Source organism: Patagioenas fasciata, chromosome 21 (assembly GCF_037038585.1).
Source record: "Patagioenas fasciata isolate bPatFas1 chromosome 21, bPatFas1.hap1, whole genome shotgun sequence".
Lineage (NCBI taxonomy): Eukaryota > Metazoa > Chordata > Aves > Columbiformes > Columbidae > Patagioenas > Patagioenas fasciata.
The window spans coordinates 8,860,033-8,882,108 of NC_092540.1; the positions used below are offsets into that span (position 1 = coordinate 8,860,033).

Sequence of the window (22,076 nt, forward strand, 5' to 3'; positions counted from 1 at the left end):
GCTGCATCCCTTCCTCGATGACCTGGGGCATCGTGGGCCCAATGGGCCCCCAATAATTCACCTTCATCTTGCCAGTGCAAATCTCCATCTCCATGAGCAGCCCAGACGGGTTGGGCTCTGCGCGGCCAGCGGCTCCTCTTCCACTGCTGGAACCAGCGCCACGGGGCATTTCCCACCATCCGTGAGAGAGCAGAGATGGAGCTTCTCAGACGCTGGGGCCTCTTCAAGCCCTGTCAGGATGGCGGGTGCTGGGTCTGGTGGGGCCTCTGCCCCACGGCGGGGGCTGTGGCCCACGGTACAGCAGGGCCACGATGGTTGCTGGAGCTCAGGGCAGCCTGACGTGCGCCATGTCAGAGCTCTGCCTGGGCTCCCGCGGAGCCCCCTTCTGCTCTCATGACTCCTCACCACCATTGGTTGGGAGGGCTGTCAGTCTCCCACCCTGAGGTGACGCTGCCTGGGATTGGCTGCCTGGGCTGTCACTCTGCCCTGGTTTGGGGCCCACCCTGCCCTGAGGTGATGTTTCCTCTGATTGGCTGTCCAGGATTTCCCCCAGCTCCTCCCATCCAGTGATGGATAGGCCACTTGTCAATCATCCATGTGCTTCACTTCCACCACACGTGATTGGCGCAGCCAGCACAGCCCACCCCTGAACGCCGCCCAGTTTGTTCACCTCTTCCTACCTTTCCTGCAGACCTCAAAGCTTGATTGGCTGGTTACATATCAATCACTTGACTTGCCCCACCTCCTTAAATGTGATTGGCTGTCCTGGGTCCACTGACTCCCCATAGACTTCTGGGTGGTTGTTGCCAGTCTCTATGGTCTCTATGGATCCCTATGGGTGTTTATGGATCTCTGTGGCCTCTATGGGTCTCTATGGGTCTCTATGGATCTCTATGGTCTCTATGGGTCTCTATGGTCCCTATGGGTCTCTATGGGTCTCTATGGTCTCTATGGGTCTCTATGGTCCCTATGGGTCTCTATGGGTCTCTATGGTCTCTATGAGTCTCTATGGTCCCTATGGGTCTCTATAGGTCTCTATGGGTCTCTATGGGTGTTTATGGCTCTCTGTGGCCTCTATGGGTCTTGATGAGTCTCTATAGGTCTCTATGGGTCTCTATGGATCTCTATGGGTCTCCATGGTCTCTATGGATCCCTATGGGTGTTTATGGCTCTCTGTGGCCTCTATGGGTCTCTGTGGGTCTCTATGGTCCCAGTGGGTCTCTATGGGTCTCTGTGGGTCTCTAGGGTCTCTATGATCCCTGTGGGTCTCTATGGGAAAATCAACAGGGGGACCTGTGGACTTCAGCACCCCTGGGCTCCACCATGGCCCAGTTCAGCAGCCCTGGGCCGGAGGGCTCAGTGCAGGGACAGCCCCACAACCAGGGGCAGAGTGGTTCCTGCTGCTGCCCCGAGGGTCACCAGCCCCAGGCAGCCCTGAGCCAGAGTGCAGGTGCCTGAGCTGGGCTGAGCTGGAAGGGGCTGCATAACAGTTCATCAGGAGGAGGCGATGGGAGAAGGTGCTGTGTGTGTGGCATCAGGGATGAACTGACACCCTCAGTTTGGTATCTGGACCCGTGCTGGCTGGGCTTGCACATGGACTGAGCCCCAGCTCAGAGCACAAATTGCTGTTACCAACCCTGGGTGCCAAGCGCTGGTCCTGCTCTCTCCTCCCTGGTGCGACCCGAGTGCACGACTGCCCTGTGGCCTCTATGGGTCTCTATGGTCCCTATGGGTCTCTATTTGACTTTATGGTCTCCATGGGTCTCTGTGGGTCTCTATGAGTCTCTATGGGTCTCTATGGGTCCCTATGGGTCTCTATGGTCTCTATGGGTTTCTATGGTCCATACGGGTCTCTATGGTCTCCGTGGGTCTCTATGTGTCTCTATGGTCTCTGTGGGTCCCTATGGGTCTCTATGGGTCTCTATGGTCCCTATGGGTCTCTATGGGTCTCTGTGGTCTCCATGGGTCTCTATGGGTCTCTATGGGTCTCTATGGTCTCCATGGGTCCCTATGGGTCTCCATGGGTCTCTATGGGTCTCTATGGTCTCTATGGATCCCTGTGGGTCTCTATGGCCTTGGGGCTTGGGGAACTCGGGTCAAAAGGAAAGACAGACTGGTGTGGGTATGGGATCTCTTAAGTGTCCTGGGATTGCTTTGCTGATCACTCTGTAACGTTTCCTGGGCTCTTAACTCGATATGTGCCAGAGAGGCAAATATGTCCATGAACCAACTTTCCAATTAAGGTTTCCTTCTTACAAAAAACCACACTTCTATTTTCTCATCGGCAACAGACTGAAAGATGGGAGCTGAAGCAGCATCCGCCTCTTGTGAAAACAGGTAACAACAGATGGTTCCATTCAGTCGATCCTTAGTTGTTTCCTTCACAGGAAAACTGTCCGTTAATTTAATCTTTGGTGTATAGGCAGGGCCTTGCTGATGTTCCTGTGTCACAGTAAGAGTGTGGATGTCAGGCTTTCTGCAGATTTGTGACTGAGTTTTCCTGTTTTCCCGTAACCCGGACAATCTTGCTGTGAAGTCCTGAAGTCTCCCATAGGCTGGTGGGTTTAGAGAAGGATGGGGAACTCCAGTGAGCTCAGGAAGGACCCGGCAGCATCACAGGCAAAGCAGACGGGAACTCGACTGGGTGAACATTAACGGAATTTACTGATAGAAGAAACAGGAACATCTCAAATATCTTTGGGAGGTCACTGTGCACCCTGAACCGATACAGGCAGGGTGACTCCCATTGATCTCCGTTGATCCCCATTGACCTCCACTGATGCCAATTGAACCCCATTGACTGCCATTGACCCCCATTGATCCCCATTGATCCCCATTGACCCCCATTGACCCCCATTGATCCCCATTGATTCCCATTGAATCCTATTGACTCTTATTGACCCCCATTGACTCCCACTGACTCCCATTGACCCCCATTGACCGCCATTGATCTCCATTGACTCCCATTGACTCCCATTGATCTCCATTGACTCCCATTGACTCCCATTGCCCCCCATTGACCCCCATTGACTCCCATTGCCCCCAATTGACCCCAATGACCCCCATTGACTCCCATTGATCACCATATTAAGTTAGCAGGACTTATTGAGAGGCTTTGAACTAGATTTGAAGGGAGAGGGGGACGAAACCAGATGTGGCAGAGGCACAGCCAAGGGTGACATGCTGGCATCTGAGGGCAGTGCTAATGGTGCCCTTCGGTCTGCCACCCAGTGCTATCAATGGCCCAGCTGAAGTGCATCTGTACGAATGCACGCCGCACGGGCAACAAACAGGAGGAGCTGGAAGCCCTTGTGAGGCAGAGAAGCTGTGATTTAATTGTCATCGCAGAAACATGGTGGGATAACTCTCGGAGCTGGAGCACTGCAATGGATGACAGTAAACTGTTCAGAAGGGATAGGCGAGGAAGGAGAGGAGGTGGGCTGGCCATGTATGTTAGGGAGGGTTTTGATTGTCTGGAACTTTATGAGGGTGATGATAGGGTTGAGTCTCCATGGGTAAGAATTAAGGAGAAGGACAACAAGGTGGACATCCTAGGGGATGGTCTGTTACAGACCACCCAGCCAGGATGAACAGGCAGATGAAATATTCTACAGACAGCTGGGAGAAGTCTCCCGATCACCAGTCCTTGTTCTTCTGGGGGACTTCAGCCTACCAGGTGTCTCCTGGAAGTAAAACTCCACAGACAGGAAACAGTGCAGGAGGCTCCTGGAGTGTATGGAAGACAATTCCTGACCCAGCTGGTCAGTGAGCCAACCAGGGAAGGAGCCCCACTGGATCTGTTGTTTGTCAATAGAGAAGGGCTCATTAGAAGTTGCCTTGGGTGTAGTGATCATGAAATAATTGAGTGTTCTATCCTTGGAGAAGTTAGAAGCGTGGTCATCAGAACTGCTATTTGGCCTTCAAGGGCAGACTTGGACCTGTTCAGGAGGCTGGTTGGCAGAGTCCCTTGGGAGGCAGTTCTGAAGGACAACGCAGCCCAGGAAAACTGGTCTCTCTTCAAGAAGGTGATCTCAGAGGCACAGGAGCAGTTGTCCCCGTGTGCTGGAAGGTGAGCCGGTGGGGAAGAAGGCTGGCCTGGCTGAACAGAGAGCTGGGGCTGCAACTTGGGAATCAAACAGTAACTCTTGGAAGAAGGGACAGGCAACTCAAGGGAACTGCAAGCATGCTGTGAAGTTATGCGGGGAGAAAACGAGGTCTGAAGCCCAACTAGACCTGACGCCAGCTACTGCGGTAAAATACAAGACGAAATACTTCTATAAATACATCAGCAAGGAAAGGATAATTTAGGAGCATCTCCACCCTCTGGTGTGTGTGGAAAAACACAATGACAGAGATGAGGGAAAGGCTGAGGTGCTAAATGCCTTCTCTGCCTCAGTCTTTAAGAGTCTGAGCGGTTGTGCTCCAGGTACCCTGCCCCCTGAGACAGGAGACAGGGATGGGGAGCAGAATGAAGCCCCAATAGCGCAAGGGACAATGGTTGGCGACCTGCTACACCACTTGGACACCCACAAGTCTATGGGGCCAAATGGGATGCACCCAAGGATGCTGAGGGAGCTGGCCAAGGTGATCACTGAGCCACTTTCAATTATTCAGCTGCAGCCCTGGCTAAGTGGGGAGGTCCCAATTGACCGGAAATTGGCAAATGTGGCACCCATCTACAAGAAGGGCCAGAAGGACAATCCAGGGAACTACAGACCTGTCCGTCTGCCCTCGGTGCCGGGGAAGGTCATGGAGCAGATCATCCCGAGTGACATCAGGCAGCACATACAAGACAACCAAGAGATCAGGCCCAGTCAACATGGGCCTGTGAAAGGCAGGTCCTGATTAATCAACCTATCTCCTTCTATGACAAGGTGACCGGCTGAGCAGATGAGGGAAAGTCTGTCATGGGGGAGTGAATCCACCACACAGGCTGTGGATGTTTTGTCCTTGGACTTCAGTAAAGCCTTTGACACCGTATCCCACAGCATCTCCTGGAGAAGCTGCAGCTCATGGCCTGGATGACGGATCTGCGATGGGTAAAGAACTGGCTGGAGGGCCGGGCCCAAGGAGACAAATCCAGTTGGTGGCCGGTCATGAGTGGTGTCCCCAGGTCTCAGTATTGGGGTCAATTTTGTTCAATCTCTTTATCAATGATCTGGATGAGGTGATCAAGTGCACTCTTAGCAAGTTTGCAGATGACACCAAGTTGGGTGTGAGTGTTGATGCACTGGAGGGTGGGAAGGCCATGCAGAGGGATCTGGATGAGCTGGATTGTTGGTCTGAGGCCAATTGTCTGAGATTTAACACGGCCATGCACTTCACTTGGGTCACAACAACCTCTACAGGTTCAGGAAGAGTGGCTGGAAAGCTGCCTCGCAGAGAGCGACCTGGGGGTGTTGGTTGACAGCACCTGCACATGAGGCAACGTGTGCCCAGGTGACTGAGGGGAGACCTTATTGGTCTGTACAACTACATGAAAGGAAGTTATAGCATGGTGGGTGTTGGTCTCTTCTCCCAAGTAGCAAGTGATAGGACAAGAGGAAATGGCCTCAAGTTGTGCCAGGGAATGTTCAGACTGGATATTAGGAGACATTTGTTCATGGAAAAGGTTGTGAAGCAGTGGAACAGGCTGCCCAGGGAAGTGGTGGAGTCACCATCCCTGGAGGGGTTTAAAGGATGTTTAGATGGATTTATTAGGGACATGGTTTAGTGCTAGAGCTGGGTTATGGTTGGACTCAATGATCCTGAGGGTCTCTTAGAGCTGAAATTATTCTATAATTCTATTGACAAATGGAATTCAGGACAGTTATTCCCTTTAATATGCGTTATAGGCCTGCAGTGTTACGTGAGGTGCCAAGGCTCTCACACACCCCTACATGCATTGGGAGGGTCAGCGATGGTCCTGTCCAGGGCAGCCATCCCCATTCACAGTGAGTGTGGGACAGACACACAGACAGCACTGCAGACAAATTCGGTGCCTTTGTGCAAGAAACTCATTCCCACCTCTGAAGCATCACAAGATCTGTCCCTTCTCTATCCAGTAGATGTAGGGCAGCCCATGAATAGGAAGTGCATTACACCGGGGTGTCCATGGGTATAGCTACACTGCCGAATTTCCTTTCCCTCTTTTCACCATCTTGTTCTCATCCCCTTGATAACACAATCAAGGCACAGACAAAGCATTGTCACACTGGGCCTGTCAGCAGCACCTTGTCATTCCTAGAGATCAGTGACACGTCTGCCCAAGTACCTCAGGGGCAGCAGAGACACCACTGACTAAACACACGTGTCCTTCCGGGTCTGTCATTCCCAGCCCTGTTTCTCCCTGTCCTTGGGGACAGCAGGGCTTGCTCACTCTCCTCTTGCCCAATTTCAGCCCTAACTTTTCTGCATAGTGGGAAACAGCATGAGAAAGAAATAATGGCACAAAGTGCAGCTGGGGAGGTCCAGGCTGGACATGAGCAGAAAGTAATGTGACTGGAAGGGCAGTGCTGTGGTGGAGCAGGTCATCAGAGGGAGTCTGCATCAGCCCAAGGCTTTGTGCTTCAAGGAGCAGCTGGGGAGGATGCAGAGATCTCAGCAAAGGAAGGAAGATGCTCAGACAAGAGCAAGGTGGGGCAGCAGGGGGGATGTCTGCAGCCTGCAGGGAGAGAGGTGCAGGGGATGCCACAGCACAGGACAGGCTGTGGTGGAGATGATCACGGGATGTAAAGAGGCTGAAAGCCCCAACAGACATGAGCTCCTTCTCCCCTTGGCTATGGCTGTTGTCTGCACCTCTGATGCCTGTGAGGAGACACCTTGTCCTTCCAGCACAGGGGCCTCATGGCCTCCTTGTCCCCAGCCAGGACCCTGGGAGGTGTGGGACCATAGTCCTGCCCTTGGCCTTGCACAGCCCCACATCACACTGTCCAGGAAGGGCACTGGGCAATGTGGGAGGGACAGGATCTGCCTTCCCAGGGCTGGGGGTCAGGGCTTGTCCCTTTGGTTAATGAAACACATTCAGGTTTACTCAGCATCTAAGAGAACTTCACCTTGCTTTTCCTGACCTCTTGTCACTGCATCCCGTTTTCTTCTCTAACCGGACCATGGGGTCAGTTCCTCAGTAGTGTCCCTCAGTGGGACTCATTAACATTGCAAGAAAATTTGGAGTTTGAATCTAACTTCTTGAGAGGTTTCATCAGCGTCCCCTCAGGGTTTGAGGTCCATGGACTCAGCACCAAACCCACCAGAGGGGTCATTAAAGCCCCTTGGGCTGCTCCTGTGCTGCTGAGCTGGGCTGGGCTCCTGGGACAGAGGGAGCTCATGGCAAGCGGCAGCGCTGCAGAGAGACAGCTCTGCCCAGGAGCAGCTCCTCTGCACACGCAGCAGGGCTGAGGGCTCTGCCTGGGGATCTCAGGGAGACGAGCAAGGCACTGCCCTGGCTCAGAGAGCTCCGCTGAGCCCCTGCAGAGGACGCGGAGGCCAATTCACACCTGAGGTTTACATACAGGAACACTAAACCAGCCCCCAGGAGCATCCCAAGCCTCTGGATACACTGGTACAAGCGCAGTTTCCCCTGGCGAGTCCCTTCCCACCCGCAGCTCGTGGAAGCCTCACCCAGGGTGCTGGAGAGACCCTCGGTCGGGGCACCGAGGTCCTGGGCTGCGGTCAGCGGTGTCACAGGGTGGTTGGGCAGCTCCTGGCGGGGCTGTTCACGCCGTCTCCTCTGGTGAGCCGTGCTCAGCCGCTGCTGCGCGGTCTCTGGGAGAAAGGGAGAGAGAGAAGCTGTCAGAAAAGCTTCAGGGCTTGGGCACTGTGGCCCCAGGCCCAGTGGGGAGGGTGAGGAGACACCTCCCTGATGCAGACGCTGCTGCTGCTGCTCCAGCTGCTCCTGCTGCTGCTGCGGGACCTGCTCCTCCTCTGGCCGCTTTGGGTTTAAAAGCCCAAGTCTCTTTCGCCTTGTGTTCCCTCCCCCTGAGAGGCCCCCAGTCTGGACTTTTCTTTGCTGTACGTTTTAAGTTGTATTTTGTCTTATAATTCAAGTATCTTTTTAAAATGCAAACGCCTGAGACTCTGATACAGGGAACCTGGGGACAAGAACGTTCCTGTGGCAGTTTTGTGCACACGAATCCGCGTGTGGCACTGCTTTGCTGATGGAGCTGGGAAGGAAATCCTCGTCCTTCTCTGGAGCCAAAAAACCACACGCGGTGGTTGGAGAAACTGCCAGTTTGACCTGGAAGGACGAAGCCAGAATTTGAGGGCAGAAATCAGTTGCCCCAGGTCCTTAGGTCTGGAGGTTGCTCTGGGATGTTCTTCTGGTTTTTAAAGGCCATGTTCCAGAACACAACGATGCCAAGTGAAGGGTCCAGGCTGTGTTTTCCTCCCCGCGCATTTCCCTGTGTGATCTGCTCTGTGACCCCCCCGTGAGCAGGGGTTGGACTGGGGGTCTGCAGAGGCCCCTTCAGCCCCACCAGGCTGGGATTCTGTGGCTCTGTGACTCTGCACTGCGGTTCCCCAGCACCCCCAGGATGTTCCACAGCCCACAGGCAACTGCAGCTTTTCCTTTTCGGGCCGATTTCTGAAAAACCCCTGGCTCTTGTGCTGGGCTTAACCTCCCGTCCGGGTACCCCGGGGTGACAGCGGGGCCTCTCCGGTCCTTCCGCGGGCTCTGCCCGGTCGGAGCAGCAAGGCCGGCGATGGGGAGGGGTTCCCGGGGAGGGCAGAGCCCGTCCCGCGGGGCTGCGGGGACGTTTCTAGGCAGGCTCCGCGCTAAACAGCCCCGTTGCTAGGGCAGGGGGGCATTCCCAGCCCGGCGCTGCGGTAGACAGACCCGTTGCTACGGCTGCGGGGCCTTCCAGGCCGGACTCCGCGCGGCGCGGCCCCCGTCGCTATGGGAACGGGGCCCTTCCAGTGCGGGCGGCGCGCAGCATGGCGGTGCCCCTGCCGAGCGCGGCGCTGAGCGGCGTCCGGAGCGGGCGGGCGTTCGGCACGGCCGGTGAGTCCCGGGCCGGGGAGCCCCGTTTCCCCTGCGCGGGCAGCGGGAGCCGCTTGGGGCGTGGCGGGGAGAGCGCTCGGGCGGCTGAATTGCTGGCGTGGCCGGCTCGGGGAGGCGGGGGTGGCTCCGGCTCTTCCCGGGCTCTCTCGGCCTCGTCTCTTGCGCTCTGGTGAAAGCGGGAACTCTCTGGCAGCGAAGAGATGGAGTGAACAGCAGAGGCAATGCCGCTGTTCGGCGGCATTCTTTATTTCATCAGCGCTGGGCAGCACTGGTAGACGCTTGCACCTGGGCAGGAACAAGCCCAGGTTCCAGCCTAAGCTGGGGAAGGACCTGTTGGAGAGCAGCGAAGGGGAAAGGGACCTGGGGGTCCTGGGGACAGCAGGGTGACCATGAGCCAGCACTGGGCCCTTGTGGCCAGGAAGCCAATGGTACCTGGGGTGGGTTAGAAGGGGGTGGTCAGTAGGTCAGAGAGGTTCTCCTGCCCCTCTGCTCTGCTCTGGGGAGACCACCCCTGGAATATTGTGTCCAGTTGTGGCCCCTCAGCTCCAGAAGGACAGGGAACCGCTGGAGAGAGCCCAGCGCAGCCACCAAGATGCTGGAGGGAGTGGAGCATCTCCCGTGTGAGGAAAGGCTGAGGGAGCTGGGGCTCTGGAGCTGGAGAAGAGGAGACTGAGGGGGGACTCATTCCTGGGGATCAACATGGAAAGGGGGGTGTCCCGGAGGCACCCCAGGTTCGTTTAAGGGACAACAGGGTCCAAAACAACTTCTGTTAAACCGGTGAGAAACAGGGTTTTAGCATCCAAAAGTGACTCGAATACAGGTTCGGATACCAGTTGAGGAAAATGATGAAGGGGCAGCAACCAATACGACAGGCGGTGCACAGAGTGCATGCACGTGGCTTCACCAAAACAGTGCCGGAGCCGTCCCTGAGTCCGGGAGGAGTCCGCACTTGCCTGAACACGGTGTGGGGTTATTTTGAAGAGATACACGTGCTGTAGTGAGTACGGAAAGTGCACACTCGCGATTCTGCGAGGGTAAATTTATAATACACTCGCAATCCTGCGATGGGCAGTTTCACTCACACCCGCGGCGGCAAGGCAGCGGAGTCTCCATCCCGGGGGGGCTCTCGGCGGCAGCATCTCGCTCGTGCTGCGAGAGACCCGCGACAAATGGGCGGAGTCTTGACGAGAGTCCCGTTTTTTATTGGCTGATCACATCTGACTGTGGGCATTCCAGAAGCTTCTCTGCACCCCCACTCTGGCTGTGGGTGCCCCTGAAGCCTCCAAACATCCCCCACACTGGCTGCGGGCGCCCAGTGGCTCCCTGGCACCTCGGTGCTCCCTTCTCCTAACGGCCCTGGCCAGGGGCTCTGGGGCCAAACAAAAGAAGCTGTAGCAGAGAGAGAGGGAGATGTGTCTACTCCTTCCATGATGAAGGAGGGAGGGGGAGAGAGGGGGGTTTGCACCCTGCCACACCCACTGTCCTGTCCTGTACCCCACTATACTGCCCCTTCACCCTGCATACCCCCTCCCTACCCCCCTGCACCCCAATGTCCTCCACGTGGTGCTGGTGGATGGATCCAGCTCAGCACAGGGTGGGGTGCCCGACTGCTCTTCCTGGGCCCCCCCCAAATCCTGCTGTGAACCAGCAGGTCCCAGTACAGCCCAGCACCACTGTGCCTGCCCAGGGGGTTGCAGCCAGTGGGGGGTGCCCAGGAGTGGGTGCTGACAGTTTGGGGGAGCACCCGCCTGGCCCCAGCCCAGGGCAGCGTGTTGGGGTGATCCTGGGTCCCCACACCATGACACCCAGCAGCAGCCACTACGTGTGTGTCACAGGGCTGTGCTTGTCCCCCTGTCCCCTGCAGGGCTGGGGACACACACACATACCCAAGCACCTCAGAGCCCCCACCACCCCCTCCCACAGGCATCCCCACTCTGATGCCTTTATCACCCTGAGCATCCTCACCTGCACCCCCATGCTCCTGGACACCAATTTAAGCCCAGCAGCCCCAGTGCTGGGATGTGTTGTGCTCAGCTCTGTTCCCTGTGCCCACTTTGGGGGTTTCCTGCTTTATCTGCCCCCACTTAGGTGTTTTATTTCCCCCTGATGGATGCTGGATGTGCAGTGGGACCTGCTGCTGTTGCCATGGTCCCCCTTTGCTGCCCAGGGTGGGGGTGCTGGGACCACCTGCAGCCCCAGCTCATTTGGGGGGTGATGACTGGCAAACCAGCCTTCCCCCCACCCTGGGGGCACCCATTCTGCCCCCCTCTCTGTGCACTCTAGGTTCTCCCCATCCCTCTTCCCCTCTGCATCCTCTCTCCAGTTCCTCTGATCCCAAATATCACAGCTCCTGTGCTTCCCCCTCACACCCCCCATGCCCCAGATTCTTTCCTGGGTCTCCCCGATTCCTCTTTACCCCTCCAAATCCCCTCCAGCTCCGTTGCCCTCCGCAGGGCTTTGCTCCTGTCCCCTGCTCAATCACCTCTATCCCCACCGAGCACCTTCAGCTTGGCTCTGGTCCCTGCATGCTCACTCCCACCCTGTGTGACACCCCCTGCACCGTCCCATCCCTTTCCCCCTCCCCATATACACTTGGATCCTCTCTGAACCCGTCTCCAAGACCCTCCCTGGGTTTCTGTGCCCCCTGCTCTGCTCCAAGCTCCTCTGGGGCCACCCAGACCCCTCTGTCCCTTCCTCTGCTCCCCGTGCAGCAGAGCGGCCTGTGAGAGCTCGGGCAGGATGTGCTCCCCGTGTTCCCCCTGGATGGGACCCTGCCCCACGGTCTCACAGCGAATAGAGCCTGGAAAGAGGCTTTGCTGTCATCCGCTCTGGGTCGCCCATGGCGTGGCTGGGCTGGGACAAGCACCAGCCGCCTCCTTCCCCAGGGGAGCTGGAGCTGGTCACATCGTTGTGCAGGTTTTGGCAGTCGTTCTCCTTGCTGGTGTTCTCCAGATGACCTGAATCCCAGAGCACAAAATCTTTCCTATTGAGATTTCTCCCAAACAGGCACGGGTGTCAGAGCCGGCGAGCTCCAGAGTGAGCGCTGTGCTGTCCCCGCGCTGTCCTTTGTCCCTGCGTGAGCAGTGAAAGCCTGGCAGCTGTGTGGGGGTGTTATTTTTCTCTGCTAAAGTGGCTGAAGCATTTCAAAGGGTTTCCCCAGGTGTTCTTGGCAGAGAGCTAAAGCCAGGCACATTTCCCTGGCCTCTGCATCACCCAAGACACTTCAGTTCTGCTTTTCCACCAAGCTGAGTGGTGTTGTCGATGCGCTGGAGGGAAGGGGTGGCATCCAGAGGGACCTGGACAGGCTGGGGGGTCCATGTGAACCTCGTGAAATTCAACCAGGCCAAGTGCAAGGTCCTGCACCTGGGTCAGGGCAATACCCAGTACCAGCACAGACTGGGGGAGGATGGATGGATGGATGGATGGATGGATGGATGGATGGATGGATGGATGGATAGCAACCCTGTGGAGAAGGGCTGGTGGGTGACAAAAGGGACATAAGTCTGCAATGTGCATTTGCAGCCCAGAGAGCCAAGTGTCTCCTGGGCCACATCACCAGCAGGTGGAGGGAGGGGATGCTCCCCCTCTGCTCTGCTCTCCTGGGGCCCCCCAGAGAACCGAGTCCAACTCTGGGTTGTCTGGCACAAGACAGACATGGACCCCAGGGGCTCTGTCCCTCTGTCACCAGTGCTGCCTCAGTCCCACCCTGCTCCCTCCAGCATTTTAGAACGATGCTAAAACCCAACCTGTGGCTGGTGATGCCAACCCAGGCGATGTGTGGGTCAAAAATCACCATCACATGTATTAACCCTCCTAAAACCAACATGGAAATGGCAGATGTTTATGCCTCCTTGTGTGGATGCAGCTCTGGCTGCCTCGTCCCGCATCCCACCCTTGCAGCTCCAGGACAGACCCCACACTGGTGGCCCTGCCTGCATCTCCCGTCCCAGAACAGCCAAAGGAGCCGCTTGTTTTGGCCTCCAACTGGCTGATTTAGCCTGGTTCCCTTTCTCCATGAAGGATAAAACGCGGTGCTGAGGCTCCGGTGTCAGTCCCAGCCTGTGCCTACCCTTCGTTGTGTGTCATTTCATGTGATTTTGATCACATCCTTGAAAACAAAAAGAACCTCCAACCCACTCAATCTCAGCCCTCCCAAGGCAGAGATATTTCCGCGTGGTGAACGCTCCCATGCAAATTCTCCCATGTCCTATTTTAGGTTTCTCGCCGGCACTGGCTGCAGACAACTGCGCTGGAGCTCCTGTCAAGCCTTAGACAAGGGTCTCAGGGATATGGGTCAGTGCCAGGGGTGGGTTATGGTTGGGTTCCATGATCTTGAGGGTCTTTTCCAACCAAAATGATTAATGAGTTTTTAGGGTTTATCCCAAATGATGGGAACCCCCGGTTCCAGCTCTACTCTTTACCACATACCTTTTAGAGGCTGAAGAGGAAGGAGACGCAACACCTCAGCATACGGGGGGTCTTCCCCAAAGCTTCCCAGTGTCCCTTCTGTCTCCTCTGCACATCAGGGCAGGGCACAAGGGACAAAGTACCACCAGCACGCTCTGAAAGGTCATCATTTCTACCAACTGCAACCTGATCTGGGTGAAGATGTCCCTGCTCATGGCAGAGGTTGGACTGCATGAACTGTGAAGGTCCCTTCCAACCCAAACTGTTCTGTGAGTCTGATGGCTGCACTCCAGTGGCGGGGATTCAGTTCAGGAGGGACCCAGGTTTTCAGGAATGCGGACCCAGGAGTTTGGGAGAGAGGACCCAGGAGTCCTGGAGAGAGGACCCAGGCGTCCGGGAAAGGGACCCAGGAGTTCGGGAAAGGGACCCAGGAGTTCGGGAAAGGGACCCAGGCGTTCAGGAAAGGGGACCCAGGAGTTCGGGAAAGGGACCCAGGAGTTCGGGAGAGAGGACCCAGGAGTTCAGGTGGGGATTTAGTTCAGGAGGGACCCAGGAGTACCCCTAAGGACCCAGTAGTTGGGGAGGGACCCAGGAATTTGGGAAAGGGACCCAGGAGTCCTGGAGAGGGGACCCAGGAGTTCGGGAAAGGGGACCCAGGGGTACCCCTAAGGACCCAGTAGTTGGGGGGGGACCCAGGAGTGCCCCAAGGGACCCAGGAGTTCGGGAGAGAGGACCCAGGCGTTCGGGCGATCCCGCTGCGTGGCCACGCCCCCTCCCCATCACCCCGCCCCCCTCTCCTTGGCCCCGCCCCCTCCGCCCCTGCACCGCGCGGCCTCCCCGGAGCCGAGCGGGCTCCGTCCCTCTCCTCCCCCCCCGCCCCCCCTGTGCTCCGGGTGCCGAGTTCGAATCCCCCCGCAGCCGCCTCCCCCCCCCGCTCCCTCGGTGTGCGGGGCCTTGCGGGAGCGCTGCGTGCGGGGCAACGCGGGGCGGGAGCCCCCGGCGCCCCCGGGATGCGTGAGGGCGGCCGGCAGGGCCTGCGGCTGAGAGGAATCAACCTGACAAGAGGTTTTGTTCCATGGAACAGGACAGGATGGGTCTTCCCTGAATATCGCTGGATCTGTTACAGTTGGATTAATATTAGGATGGCAACCAGCCCTGTAGCCATAGAACTCTTGTGATCAGTAACCAAACTCTGTTCTTAAAGCTGACATAGATTTATGGTATATTCTTACAAGGCAGGTAACTGTAACCGAGCCTTATTCTTAAGGTGGACATAGATTTACGATATATTCTTTTAAAGTTGGTACCGTAGAAAATAACTGATAATTGTAGCATCTTTTAGATAGGAAGTTTGTGTTATTACAGGTGTGGAATATTCTAATGGTTGTCAGGGGTGTAATGAATATGTATGTGGCTGACTTGTATAATAAGGTATGGTCTGAATCAGCTGTTGGAAGCTTTGGGTGCGAACCCCTGGTTTCCCAGCGCTGGAATAAAGCACCGCATGGAACTGTGCCCGTGGTTCTGTGTCCTGATTGCTGACATTAGCACAAATCACAACTGCATTTTTCACATCCTCCTCCTCCTCCTCCTCCCGCTCCTGTCCGGGATGTGCAGCTGCAGCAGGCTCAGTGCCAGGGCCACAAGGTGCAGGGGCACCAAGAGCGGGGCCGCAGCCGAGCGGGTCCAGCAGAGCCTTGGGGAGGGCTGCCCTTGGAGCAGGGCCGGAGCTCCAGCCCTCTCCCTGCAGGCCTTTCCCTGCCCCCCCAGCGCTCACCCACTGCCCAGCGCAGCCTCACAGCCACCAAGGAAACACCCACAGCGTGAGACCCAGCGGTTTGCAGGGGGGGCTTTACTGATGGGGGCAAGAGCTGGTGCCAGCAGCCTGGCCGGCACTGGCGCTCGTCACGCCGGAGAAGGCTCTTGCTGGACGTCTCTCTCGCGAGCCTCAGCGCCTGAGACGGTCTCCTGGCACTGGCCGACGTGGAGCAGATCCGCTCTCCAGAGCTGCGGAGTTGAGTACAAAGCTCTGCAGTCTTGTATGCACAGAGGTGCAGAGCAACAAGTCTGGTCAGGACACCTGTGGTGGGATCTGCTGCTGTCTGGAGAGAGCAGGTTCAGGTCCCTGGGGTGCAGTCCCACCCTGCTGCTCTCCGTGCCCCCAGGGCTGTCAGGAAAACACCCTCTTTGCCCAGCTCTGGCCTGAAGCTGGCCCACAGCCCCTTTTTCAGAGGCGAGCACTCCAAAAGGCAAACACTCAACTGGGAATGCTCTTTCCCCAGTTGTTTTTCACGGCCTGCGGTACCTGGGCCTCCCATTGCTCTGGCTCTTTTCTCCAGGCCTTTGGCGGTGCCACTGCTGCGCTTCTGCTCTATCTTGCTGCACAAGGACTCCCAGAGCTTGCGTGTTTCCTCCTCCGTGCACACGCGGGGCTGCGCCTGCAGGACCACGGCAATGCAGCAGCAGGCAGTGTTGGTGTCCCTGGCAGGGGCTGGGGGGATTTCAGCGCCCCCCCTCCCTCCTGCCCCTTCTTTTCAGCCTCTCCATCAGCCCTGCTTTGCTCACGGTCCCGACTGCAGAGCCTTTCTGCAACGACCCCTGAGCCAAGGGAGCGCGGGGCTGAAAGCAACCCGGCTGCTTGCTGTCCCAGACCAGCCTGGCCGCACCGTTGCGCCGTCGCCATTACAAACGCCACCACATCGAGCCTTGGGGACGTACCGGTCCTGCCCTCCTCTCCCCCGCCTTGGCAGGGAGTGCAGCCTGGGGTGCAGCTTCCCGCAGGTGTTGGCTGCTGCCTGCCTCTTTCCCCGACCGTTCCCAGCGCAGCACGGCCAGCTCGCTGCAGACACACAGCGGGAGGAGGTGGTGTGAGCACAGGAGCGCGCTCCAGCCGGGCTCCCAGCTGGGCGCCAGCCGCGGCCGCAGGAGCGGCTCTGCCGAGAGGCCGGTGCCAGGAGAAGCGGCTCTCTCCCGCGGGGCTGCGGGGAGCAGGAGGAAGGGACTGCGGGAGAGGAAGCGCTGCCCGTGTCCGGAGAGATTTACCACTGGAGCTTGTCCTGCAGATCCAGCTGCTCATCCCTCTCCCCTCTCCTCTTGCGGGCCACCTGCCCCAGGATGCAGGTCACCACCTCCCGCAGGGCCCGGTCTGTCCGTGGGGAAAGGCTCCTGCAACAGCAAGGACAAAGTCTCCCTGACTCTGCAGCTGGGACCGTCCTGCCTCTTCCCACACTCACCCCACAGCTATGCGGCCCCGTTCTGCCCCACAGCCCCCTGGAGGCAGGAGGGGTTTCAAGCCCCTGCTCTGGCCCCTGCCGTGGGGTCTAACCCAGCCCGTTCCCGTGGCTGCAGAAATCCCCGGGCGCCCTGTGCAGCCCCGTGGCTCAGGTGTTGGCTCCCTGTACCCACCACCTCTGGCTCACCCCCCACGGCCCCAGGGCTCGGCTGGAGCGGACACACTCGTACCGCTTCGGGGGGACGCTGTTGTCCTCAGGGACTGTGGGGGGCTCTTCTCCGGCCTCTTCCCAGTCCTCCATAATGGTCCTGATCTCCAGCAGGTCACAGCTGGACTCGTCTGACTCCACGCTGCTCGGGGAGCTGTCTGAGGAGCACTCAGGGGAGCTGGATTCCTGCACAGGAGGAGACTCTCACACAACAGCCCCGCACCCGGAGGGTGCTGCTTCCCAGCACGCAGACCCCAGAACACTTCTGGATGGACCACAGGGGACGGGGAGAACCGGGAGAAGGAGCTCAGCAGGCCCTGGGGTGACCTCTGAGTGTCACCAGGGTTTCACTGCAACTCTGTGTCCCCCTTCTTGCTCAGGAAGGGCAGCATCACCCGCCCGGCTCTGCTGCAGCAACGCTGCTGTGACGGCTTGGGTGCCAGGGTACTTTGCGGTCTCAGCCGCCCCGCGGGAGAAAGTGCTCTTCTTCTGCAGGAATCCCAAGTACCTGGCTCCTCTGCATCTCCTCTGGGTTTTCTGCCTCTCCTTCCACACCGGGTGTCTCCTTTTCTGCCTCGGCCTTTGCTTTCATTGCTCCGGCTGACGGCCGTTTACTTTTTTCCCCTACCGCCGCCTCTTTTTTCTTCTTTTCCTCTCCTTCCAGGAATTTCTGGATATACTGTGGAAGCTTCTCCTCTTTCTTCTTCTGCCGTTTATTCTGGAGGCCGAATGAAATGCAATAGCAGGCAGCATCAGTCTGTCCTGCCACGGCTGAGCTGTTTCCCTCCCTTCCCTCCCTTCTCTTCTGCCTCGCTGTCCACGCTGGTTTGCTCCCAGGTTCCCGCAGGCTCCACCGAGGAGCCCGTCTGGGATGACCAGGGAGATCAGCCACCACCGGGCTACAAACCAGCCGGCAGCTGGCGAGCCCAGACCAGCCCTGCAGCCACCGGGCCGACAGAAACAGCCCCACGTGAGGGCTCTGGGGGTGTTTCCAGGCTGCTGGAAGTGACAAGTATATTCTCAACTGACAGTGACCCGCCTCTCTCCAAGCAAACACCAAAGCAACCGGTCAGTGGTCCCGTGAACACCCAGTGGAGAATCTTGTGAGCACTGGCATGTGTGGAGCAACGCTGCTCTACAGTCCAGTAGGATGTGCTCCTGCAGCATCCGGTGTCGGGTACCTTTTCTCTCCTCTCAATGGCTCTGGCTATGAAGTCCACTTCTCTGGGTGCAACCAGAGGCGGTAGCTTTCCTTTCTCCTCCTTTTCCTTCAAGCAGCTCCTCTGGATGACCGGTAGCTGCCTGCAAAGACACAACAGGGCGTGTTGGCAGGAGCGCAGGAGGAGCTGGTTCTGCATCCTGTGCTTCCAGGTGGCGCCCCTGCTTCTGCAGCAGAACGGGCTCTGCTCACATCCTTGTGATCAAGTCCCCAGGCACAGAGAAGACCCCAAGCTGTCAGCCTCGGATGTGCCCAACAGCCCCCCTGCAACCCAGGATGCCCAGGTCTCGGCCCTCTCTTGCTGGAGCACCCAGAGGAACAGGGTCCTGTGCCCGGAGATAGCGCTACGCCCTGTACGGGCAGGGTGGGCGCTGGGGACACAGTGTCAAAGGGAGGAGGACACAACCCCACGGAAAAGCCATCCTGCCACTGAGCTCTCCGTAAGACAGGCGTCAGCGCAGAAGAGGCTCCTGGTTGCTCAGGGCAATCCTCTGCAGTAACTAACTGCAGAACTCTGTTCTCAGCAAACAGAAAGGCCAGGCTCATTTCAACCTGAAGGGAACGCCAAAATGACCTTCTGCTCCTGGAACGAGCCTTTGCACTTGGCTACTCAAGAGATCTGCACATTGGAAGGGAAGAAAGAAATGGTGGTGCCAGCAGAGTCTGCCAAGAAGCTGCAGACACTGCCATGAGCAAGAAACCGTGAGTCAGTGGGACGTGGGCAAAGCGCACGTGGGGTGTTTCCGGGAGAAACGTCTCGCTCCCACAGAGACCGGAGCAGGGGGCCACGCTCACCCGTTTGTGCGAGTGTCTCACCTGGCGTGAGGCTCACTCCCCTCGGCTTTCTGACCCTGCTCCGGCGTCACAGTCAGGGCAGGTAACCGATGTGGAGGAAGCCTGGCTCGACGGAGGAGGCGCTTCCCGGCAGCATCCTCTAGAAACGGGAAAGGAGACGGTTCTTCAGAACAGCATCTCGGTGTTGTTCTGGGAACTGGGTGCCACTCGTGTGCCAGTTCCAAGGAGAGTGACGTGCGGGTCTGCTCAGGGCTGTGGTAACACTGGGGAAGGTGGTCCTTTTCATCCCTTTGGGGGAAAGCCATGTTTCCTGGGAGGTCTTAGGCCTCTTCTGACACTGTTTTTTCATCCAACGCCCCATGCCCACAGTGCACCGTTATTCCCTGGGGAAGACTGTTTGCATGGCTTTCTCTCATCCGTGTGCTGAAACGGGGGCTTCCATGGCAGATACTGGTGCTGTCCAGGAGTCATTCTGGGGAGGGGAATCATTTATCTCAAGGGAACCCGGCTCTGGGGTTTCTGCATTGGTCCCGCGCACACAGATTTGCTGCTGGGGCAGGTTCACACCACAGGCCATCACCTTTTCCCTTCACACATCCGTTCAGGTCTATCAGCGCTGGCACTTTGGGCACGGTCTCAAGTTGGTACCTGGCAGAGGAAGAAGGCAGCAGGCTGAAGAAAGGACACCACGTTGTTTCCCACCGCAGCCCAACCCGGAGGGACGCAGCAGAAGCTCCAGTGCCGGGAGAGGCCCCGTCAGCCTGTGCCCGCGTTTCTCCATCCCTCCCTGAGAATGGCCGTCCTCCCACAAAACCCCCTTGCTGCTGCTGGGGAAATGACTCTGCTCATCGCGCACATGGAGAGCAGAGTATTATCTAGTGCTCTGGTTTTCTAAGATGCCTTTGAATTCTGATCTTGCCCTCCGAGTTCCTCGTAGAGCCTTGCAGATTAACGTTTCCGGACCTAAGAGCAGTCTCTCCCAGAGAGGAAAGAAAAGGAGCAGGAGAAACGTAGCGGGAAATGTTGCCTAAATGCGTCTCTAGGTCCACAGCAGGACAGATGCAGAAGCTGTGCCACTGTCCCCCGTTCCTCCAAGTGAAGTCAAACGTACCATGGCAGGATGACAACACGTCCAGAAGAGGTCTGGGAAGCAGCGGTGTCATGGCGTGAGATGACCGAGTCCCTCATCTCCGGCATCTGCAACGAGGACAGAGGCGGATGACGGGAGGAGCGGACGCTGGGAAGGGCCGGCTGCTCGCTCCGCCTCAGCCCAGCGCCAGCAAAGAGCCAGAGCCGCCCAAGGGCTCTGGGCTCAGCAAGCCTTGCCCTGCCTGTGCCTCTGCTCCCGGCCCCCAGAGTGGGGCACGCAGCGCTCCCCGCCATCAACGCCGGCCTTTGCTCGCAAAGGGCAGCTCCTCTGGGGGCGGCTCTTGCAAAGCCGGGCCATTGCACGCCAGGGAGGTGCTCTGCAGAGAGCCTGCTGTGCTCTAGAGCTCCAGGAGCCCAGGGGCTGAACGAGGCATGGCCGGCCAGGGGAAAGCAGCCCCCAGAAAGCATTTCAGAAGCAGCAGGAGTGGCGCTGGGAAAGTGAAAATCCTACCTCGAGAAGAGCTTGCAGCATCTTGCCAGCGCCATTCAGCCTTTCCAGAAAGTCTAAGTAAAATCTCATTTTCACGTCTTTTCCCTGGACAATCAGCATGCCCACGTCCCTCCAGATGATGGCAACGTTCTGCCCGTTCTCTACGCAGGCATGGAAAAGGTGCGTGGTCCTTTCCATGTAGAGCTGCACGGTGCCCTCAGAGACAGCGTTCTCTGAGGCTATCTGAGCATACGGCAGCTGCTCGAAATCTTGGTGGCCTGAAAGACGAGAGAAGAGGAACACATGAGCTTGCAGACCTGCTGGGCAGGCTACAATCAAAGGTCTGCAGCCTCCAGGCCCTCGGGCAACACTTTGGTACTGGGCTGCCTGGCTGGGCCAGCGCCTCTGAGGAGACGCTCGGCTTGTCCCTTCCTCTTAAAGCGGACAGTGAGGTGCGGAGCAGACAGCGGTGGCTTCTCTGATACAGAAAGGGAAACAAAGAGTCTTAGGCACTTGGTGGGAAGAAGAGTGACTGCGGGACAAAGTGGGGAGATAGGCGCCAGGTCCCAGGGCAGCTGGAGGGTGCCAGCCCACACTCGGTGCTGTCTTTGTCTTTAGAGAGAAACGCACCCCAAACACAGCCCCAAGCTCCTGGTGCTCCCCGGGGTCCCACAACAGCTGCCCCAAAGGCAGCAGTGACCAGAAGGCGCAGGTGTCCCGCCAGTGGCTTTTGGAAGGAACCGTCTTTCCCCCCTGGGTTTCCCCTGCTTTTCCCCTGTGCAAGGAGGCTGAGGGAGCTGGAAGAGCCCCGGCATTTGCCTGGACGAGGTCTAGAGCAGCGGAAAGGGGGAGCAAGAGTTGAAGCATCATGGAACCAGAAGACACCACACCAAGGAAGCTGTGAGGGACCCTGTTGTTGAAGCAGGACAAAGAGAGTGCGCTCTTAGCTGCATTGTCCTCTGGTGATTCTTTAAAACAAACAGCTGGGCAGGGTCCTTCCACAGCCAGCTGGCTTTGTCGAGTGGAGCTCTTGGCAGGGCCGCGGTGGGTGGTTGGTGCTCCCCTCAGTCACCTCTGGAGAGCACAGCACCCCTCCCACCCTGCTCAAGGCCAGCGCCGCTTTCACGCTGCTCACCAGGAAAGTCTGTGCAAGCACAGCGGAGCTCACGGTCCTGCGCAACAGCCTTTTCAGGTTGGAACACGGGTCTCTCCACGATCACCAGATCCTGCTCGCTGAGGGCTACTCGCTGCGTGACAACCGCAAAAGTCCCGATTCCGGGAACGCGGACAGCCTGGAACAGAGGAGATGGCGGATGGGAAGAAGCCTTGGAGGGGCAGACGGGTGACTTGTCAGAGGAGGCTGATGGTGCTTAGTGCCCTGCCCTGGCCTGAGGTACAAAGGAGCAAGATGGGCTCCTTGGGAGAACACAAACAGGGGCTGCGCTTTTCCCTCGCACCCCCCTTCAGCTACGAAGAACCAAATAGGTGAGGGAAAGCTGACAAACACCCTCTGGCTCAATCAGATAGAAGGCAGGGGGTTCCCACGCTTGGAATAAATCCAGATGTGTCCCAGGCTTCCAGGTTTTCACATGCAACTCTGACGGGGGGACCTTCTTGTACATCTGAATGGACAGAGAAGGTGTCCATGTCACGGTGTGC

The 22,076-nt window shown here is 57.7% G+C and overlaps 3 long non-coding RNA genes across 3 annotated transcripts; 1 reads left to right on the forward strand and 2 right to left on the reverse strand.

Annotated features, from left to right (window-relative positions):
* Positions 1–1,093: 1,093 nt before the first annotated feature.
* Positions 1,094–8,583, reverse strand: LOC136110749 (uncharacterized). The gene is made up of 2 exons (XR_011742081.1): positions 7,600–8,583; positions 1,094–2,664 (listed from the first exon to the last, which is right to left on the reverse strand). It is a non-coding gene; the product is annotated as an uncharacterized lncRNA (long non-coding RNA).
* A 279-nt stretch (positions 8,584–8,862) lies between these two features.
* On the forward strand, positions 8,863–14,899 carry LOC139829548 (uncharacterized). Its single transcript, XR_011742080.1, has 3 exons — positions 8,863–8,977; positions 13,413–13,653; positions 14,469–14,899. It is a non-coding gene; the product is annotated as an uncharacterized lncRNA (long non-coding RNA).
* Positions 14,900–14,982: 83 nt separating this feature from the next.
* Positions 14,983–18,179, reverse strand: LOC136110748 (uncharacterized). The gene is made up of 3 exons (XR_011742082.1): positions 18,006–18,179; positions 16,847–17,542; positions 14,983–16,549 (listed from the first exon to the last, which is right to left on the reverse strand). It is a non-coding gene; the product is annotated as an uncharacterized lncRNA (long non-coding RNA).
* Between the last annotated feature and the right edge of the window lie 3,897 nt (positions 18,180–22,076).